This window comes from Corapipo altera, unplaced genomic scaffold, assembly GCF_003945725.1.
Source record: "Corapipo altera isolate COAL_440 unplaced genomic scaffold, ASM394572v1 239, whole genome shotgun sequence".
Taxonomy (NCBI): Eukaryota; Metazoa; Chordata; class Aves; order Passeriformes; family Pipridae; genus Corapipo; species Corapipo altera.
This window is the reverse complement of record NW_020884938.1, coordinates 781,335-788,772: the sequence shown is the minus strand read 5'-3', so window position 1 is coordinate 788,772 and position 7,438 is coordinate 781,335.

The following is a 7,438-nucleotide window of genomic DNA, read 5'->3' as shown; positions in this document are numbered from 1 at the left end:
ACATCACCCGTCATCCCGGGACAGCCCACCCTGCATCCCTGACATCAACCATCCTGGGCAACCCATCCAGCTGAGAAATGAAGGATTTTCTAAGCCACAGTTGGACAGGAATACAATCACCTACTCAGTTCTCCTGCGGACAATTAACTCAACACCTCTTGTTTATAACATTGCCTTGTGCTCTCCTCTAATAACCACTGTAAGGTGAGGCAGCCTCTTCTCTCTGAAGCCCCATTTGAAACTTAGCAGGCCTTGCAGGTGGTGGGAAGGAGCAAAGGGGACGGAGGACTTGAGACTTGTCATCCTTTGAGAGCTGGGCTTTTTGCTATGGCTTAATAAGAAGGAAAAGTTTTCAAACACTGCACGGCCATTGTCCAAAATAGCATACATTTACCCCATATTTCCAATTTCAGTTTTATGTCAACTTCTGACACTGATAAACCAACAATCTCTCACCCATAAACTAATAATCAGACACTCATTTCCCATAACATGGGTACAGACCAGAGTATTTTCTGTGGAAGGCTCCTATGCTGACTTTGACACAGGAGACAGATTTGAAGTCAACACAGTATTTTGCTGGTAAAATATCTAGTTTTTTTTCCACAAAGCAATGAAAAATGGGGGCATACAATCTCAGGACTGAAGCACCTCTTCCATTGTTAAAACTGATAGTTCTCTTTTTCAGAGAAAATGAAGCTTTGCAGTCACTCGCTGGCCCTATAAATGCATTCTTGAGAGTTATTTATGCCATGGGGTAATGAAAAGATATTCCTGCCCTTACTCAGCCCCCAGCCCTGCCTTCAGCTTTCTCTGGTTTCTACCAAAACACAAAGACAAGCTCCTCAGCTGCTTTCTTTCCTGCAGGCTCCCGCAGCCAAACAGACTGCCTAGCAGATCACAGCTCTTGGTCAGAAAACAGGGAGATGAAGTTTGCCTTCTTAAAGGGGCTATTGATTAAGTACCCTCAGGATCAGTTAGAAACCTGGAGTGCTAATTGATTTTGGTTTTTAAAGATCCCATGGCACATTTTAGAACAACAAACCACTCCGTCCAGCCAAGCTCTTGCTGGGGAGGGGGCTTTGTATCTGATCTTTACATATTGCTCCTAAAGCTCTTCTTCATGGATGTTTGGAACCATGCTGCCACTATAACCAGCTGGCTTAAAGTTGTGAGGTGTGTCTTCTGCACTAGGCAATAGCAGCCAGCTTTGCTACACAAAAAACAAGCAAGTTATTTATATATGTCTGTATTTTCCTTCCTGTATTTATTTTAGTAGCAGCTAATAGTGAAAGCCTGCAGTGCCTGTTAATGGGACCACATGGGGTGTGAATATCTAACAGTGAAAATGAGTTTTCAAGTTAGCAAATATGGGTTCATTGAATGCATTTCCACGTCTGTCTGATGGATGAGTCCTATGCTACACCTGCCTGACAGTCCTGCCCCTGCCAAAGCTGGGTGGCTACTGAGGGCTTGTCAGAGACCAGTGTCACTTGTGTGCCCTGAGCTCTGTATGTGCACAAACTTCTGCAGGAACACACTTTGTAATTCTGAGGCTTTGCAAGTCCTATTCAACCCATTACAAGTATGCAAAGTAGCCTCTTCTTTTTCGTGTCTTTCCTTACTGATAATAAGAAATTAAGATTAATAACAGCTATACGTGGCAAATGAATGTTATATCTAGCTTAAAGACACAGGGCATGAAATGAAGTTTCGTGCTGAAGAGATTAAGCAAATTAAAGATTCTAATCCTATTTTAGTCTTAAATTGGGGTATTGCCGTCTTCAGCAGCCTGCTGTGTTCTGCTGAAGGCATATCTGTGAGTCAGTGGGCCATCCAGGCAGTTTATATGCAAAAATTAATTCTGCAGTCTTTCCTTAATTGCCTCCCTAACTGCATCAAGGCGTTCTGACTTAGGACATGGCAGTTTTGGGCCCCCCCTTTATAAACTCTGTTAAATTGGCCAGCTTGAAAGATAATTCAAAATTACTTCTGGAACTTCCTAGTGTTCAGCCCAGGCCTAATTTTGCTCCCAGGATTAAACATACAATTAAAGTTACTGAAAATTCTATCTACAGGTATGTTACAAGGTATTTTTTTTTTTCAGCTAAAATGATCCTTTGCAGTTACACCTCTGAATGCACAGCAGAATGTTTCAGGTCATGCAGCTCTGAAGTCAGAGATGTTCTTACCTGTTTAGTTTTCTTTTGCCCTTCTCCCTTTCCTTGCACCACCCTGGTCCCTGCCTCCATCAGTTAACTGCCATGGGGTATGCTCAAAGGAGCAAATTAAATCCTAAAACACAGATATAACAGAAACTGTTTCTTCAGAGACGCGATCAAATCATGCACAGTTTATCAAGAATGCAGTGATTAAGTCCTTAATTCTTTTGGGGAAAGATACATGACAACTTTCTAAAAATAAACTGATTTTTCAGCAGTAATTTCTAAATAATTATTTGAGAATTTGGAAATGAGGTTTTTAATTCCTGAATTAGTGTGTACCTTCTGGGCCAAAATCCAATTTGAATATGAGTAACAACTGTATGAATGCAAGTGGTAATGATGGAATCTTTAATTTTTTAGAAATTTCTAACTGAAAGGGTGTTTGAAAAGCTCACGGTTTGGGTAATAGAGTAATTTTATTTAACTGGTTTTAATGCTACGTTAATTATATCCTATTGTATAGTTGTGTCAGTATTTCAGTATTAATTTTAATGAACATCGGTTAATATTCTTAATAACAGGCAAAATCAGAAAGAATCTGTGAGCAGAGAGCAAAAGAAATTTTACTTTCCAGAAGATCTGAAGGCTCAAGGTACTATTAATGTTTAGAGGAAAGCACATGAAACGTTGCCTTTTTCTCTGGAGTCAAAACACAGTTATCTGGTTTGGTCAGAGCTGGGGGGAAGGGAGCCCTGTGAAACAGGAATGTTGTTTTGGAGGTGGTTCTGCAGCTGTTACAGTGTGTTGGGGCTGGTTTGGAGCATGAGTCACGACCACATTTTTCTGCACACTGAATCAAGGTGAGGTAACCAGCCTTTCTGCACACTGAGCTATTGAGCCCACTCAGTTGTCTCCATGAGATCTTCCTTTCCCACCAGTGGTGAACTGAGAAAATGCAATTAGCTGGGGTAGCTTAAGCTGTGAAAATGGTCTCATCTGTTTAGGGGTTTGTAAAGCATTTATTAGGGCCCAGAGGGGTTATTACTCCTTTCAGTAAATGTTTTCATAAATCGTGGACCTGCTCTTCTTGCAGAAAAAGTGATAGAAATTATACCTGTATGTATTAAACCCATCTAGTGAGTTCACAACAATTCACGGTCACTTTAAACAGTCCTAACTTTTGGAAATCCAGCTGAAATACCAACTGAATTAACTCCTGAGTTTCAGACTAAGGCACTGAGTCCGTAAGGTGTGAAAGACAAGTAGTTTTATCCTGGCCTCAGTGGCACAAGCTGCCTGTCAGTTTGACTGGCTTATTCTGAGGCAGAAAGATAACTTTTAGGCTAGGTTGCTCTTATAGAACTTCGTATTTTTTTCCCAGCAGAAGAGTTAAGTCAGTCTTTATGAAGACCACCTGTGTACAGAGAGACGAATCTGGAGAGTAGTAGGAGTGTTTCAGCACAGACCCTAATTAATTACACAGGTGTAATTAGTGACAACAAAGGGCAGCAGCTTTATGACAGAGTTGGAACAGTGGATTGGGAGGAGAAAGTGTAAGGGCTCTTGCATCTTAGTCCCTGATACACCACGTGTCAGGACGAATCACAATACAAGAGTGCTCAGTGACACCCATCTTTTTGGAGCTCTGGCTTCCCCATCCATATAAATGTGGTGTCACTCATGGAACACTTCCTTGGCTGGAAGTATTGGCTGGCCCTTGGAATTTCTCAGCAGAAGCAGGACATTGAGAGAAAGAAAATGCTTTCAAAAAATAGTTCTAAGTTTAGCAGAAGCAAACAGTCAATGTTAAATGAACTGGGTTGGCATGACCTGTCCTCACCTGTCAGCTCCTCCCAGCCTATTGACATGAGCAGGTCTAAGCTAATCCCAGGATTTCCTATCAGCCTGGTATTTACAGCTGGGGCAATGCTAAGCTCAGATTCTCTGAGACAGCTTATCTTCTAGTGTATGCTGCACATGCAGCCAAACTTCTTGGGGGAGCTGGAGTGGAACTAGTGCTTTCGGGATATATAAAATGCCTGGGTTTCAATATTTTCACATTCCATTAATGTCCAGATTGTTAAAAAATGCTATCCTAAATCATGAAACTTAGAGTACTGCAATTGATGGTTGGCTTATCTTTGTTACCTTCTACTGATGTTACACAGGAACCTATAAGACAGTGTGATTAAATATCAAGTTAACAACTTTGGTTTAATTTCTTTCTCTTTTCTGTGTCACTCCCTAGGTCTAGAATATGTATGTAGTGACTTGTCCAAGGGTTCACCAGTTCAAATTGTAGAGAATTGAGTTTAATTTTCCCTTTTCCTATAAGCATGTTGGTAGTTCACATAAACCAGAAGTTGTTTGAAATACAGCAGAGCTTTCCATGGCTGGACGTGTTGGTTTTAATTCTGAAAGGTGTACATGTGTTTTCCTATATTGTTTAGACACTATCTCCTGTTAAAGGCAATTTATATGCATGTAAATCTTAACTGGGCTTGTAGCCTCCTTTAACAGTGCCTAAAGAATCCCCCAAATGGTGCTTCAGAGGGACTGTGTGTGTTAGAAGTCAAAGCTTCTTTACTGTTTGTAGACAAGCTTAGACAATGTAAGGCATTTGGGTCCTGGTAGGAGGAAAGAGTGAGATATTTGAAGGCGTGAGGTGTCCAGTGCTCTTCCCTTTAGTGGCAGGTTGTTCCCTGGCCATGGCACACTCCCATGCTTTCCCAGGGAATGCTGCTCACACTGGTGCAGGCAGAGCCAGAGGAGATGGTTCACAGCAGCAGCAGAGTCTCAGGCCATCCACGGGTTCTGGGTGCCCCTCGTGTTCTTCCTTAGCCAAATATTTTAGGCTATAAAAAGTGCTCCCCAGATCAGGTTAAAAGGTAGAGACATCTGTTAGATTTAGGGAGCTTATGTGTGCCTATCTCAGGCAGCAGGCTGTGGGATTGCCTTTCCTGATGCAGTGCAATGGAAGAAGAGGCACCCAGGGAGCTTCAGGAGGCGGGATGCCTCTTTCCAGTGAATAAAGGCTTCCCTTAGCAAATTAAACATAAATAAGCTGAAGAACATCAATTTGAATTTCACAGATCTAATTGCTTATAGAACATTGAGGATTACTTGATGCCATGAATTTAGGCAGAAACTTTTCACTCTTGAAATGTGGATTTGATTGCTAAGGCCAAAAAAACCGCTGTGTTGCAAACATCTCTTCCTCCTCCACAGCTGTCTCTGCCAATGCTCCCAAAGTGTGGTTGTCAGGAAAATCCTTTCTCCAGGCAGTGTTGCACATCAGGAGTGCCAAGTCATGCTGTAATGGCAGCTCTGAGCTGAAGGCTTTCCCGTGCATACCCACTCTTACACCTAGTCCCAGCTGCTTACAGGGACTGCTCAAGTTTGTGAACATCAGATGCCAAATTCATGGAATGATTTCCTGCCTCTCACTAGTTCTTTGTGGAAGCATTAAGGGAACAAAGTGATTTCCTGTCAGGAAGAGCTGATGTCCCTAATGCAAGCACCAAGCCCCTGCAGAGTGCTGGTTTCACAGGCTGGATCTACGTGCCAGGCTCAATCAAGGAAATGGGAAGGCTTGGGAGGTAATTAGTGAGTGTTTCACTCTCTGTCCATGGATGCCTGGCTGGGTGTTACTTCTGACAAGTGCTTCCATTTGGGAATGTCATGGACAGCTGCCAGAGTTCCTCTTGTGTGCACTCCGTGTGCAGGGCAAACACCCCTGTAAGGCTTTGCAGGCAGAAAGGGACAACTCCACTTGTGAGGACCATATTTCTTTGTTAGGCAGCATGAAAAGAAAGAGAGTAATATTCTCAAATGCAACTAAAGGGAAAATGCCATGTGTATAGAGCTTTGGATGCTCCAGTATCCCACACAACATCCACAGGCACTAAATTATGCTGGGTCTAGTTATTATGCATGTAGAAAGGAAGAGAGTGCCTGTCCTGAGGAGATTAAACACACTAGTTATTGCTTATGCACAAAGCTTTAGAAATTACATGTCAGAAGTCTTTCAGAAGTCACACGTGGCAGCAGTCAAGATAAAGAAACTGTCATAACAAAAGCATCCCAGAGTGCCAGGTCTTTAACTGGGATGTCACCTGACATTTCATCCATAAAAATCTGCCTTCCATGGAGCTGGCTGCAAGCCTCAAGCTTTCTGTCAAACCTGGATGGATCCTGCAGCCCATGAGGAGAAGGAACCGTGCTCGCAGCTCAGGCTGATAACTCTCAAAATGTTTTTTTACCACATCTTTATGAGCAAACCAAAGACATAAGACAAGTTTTGAAAGCGAGCAGACATAAGACTTTGTTTTGAAACTCATCCTGGTGTGGAGGAGCCTGGGTCTGCTGCTCCAGTGGTCCAGAACTGAGAGGGTGCCATGACACTGTGGGCTAATTGAAAGATTTGTTACTAACTTTATAAAAGGATTTGTTTCTAACCTAAATACAATAATTTTTGGTTATAAAGAGATTTTGGTTTAATACAGCTCTTTGAAAAATATTGGGTCATTGCTCAGACACAAGAACCTTTCTGCACAAGAGCAAATTCCGGTGTTCAAAAATATGAAGTAATTTATGTTCTGTTCCTCAGTGGGGTGGAACAGTAGATCTGTTTTTCCTCAGTTTCTATGCTATAATATACTCATGTATTTCATTACCATTCTCAAATAAATCAGAGTGATGCTAATAGATGCCATTAGGTGAATCTGATGTGGAGATTACAGCAAACCTAATCAAAATAAATGGATATACTGAGGCAATACCAGAGAAGAACGTTTCCTTCCCCATGGTAGACAGCTGTGTGTAGTGGAAGCTGTACTGAAGACAACATTGGGTGGATTGTAGAAAATGTTAGGCTACTTTATAACAGAATCTGTGTAAAACAGCCATGAAAGTCAGCAGAGAGCTTGGGAACTATGGATAAGAGCACACAAAAAAATGGAGGGACACATTTGATGTTCTTCTTGATCAAAGAAATGGTTAACTATTGGTTCCTTTCAGACTCTAAGATGAAATTTTATGTACAAACGAAATTCCTTCAGAAAATACACATTTGTCATGACATCAGTATTTGAGTCACATGGAGATAAACCTGCAGCTCTGAATTCTGGCTGTTTGGGAGACACTCATTTCCTGTGTGTTCAGAGACAGGTGTATGATGGTTTGTGGTTTCTGAACAACTGAAAGAAGCTACAACACAATTTATCATCTCTGTGCATGTTTTTTCATTAAGGAAGGCTGACAGAAAATAGCAA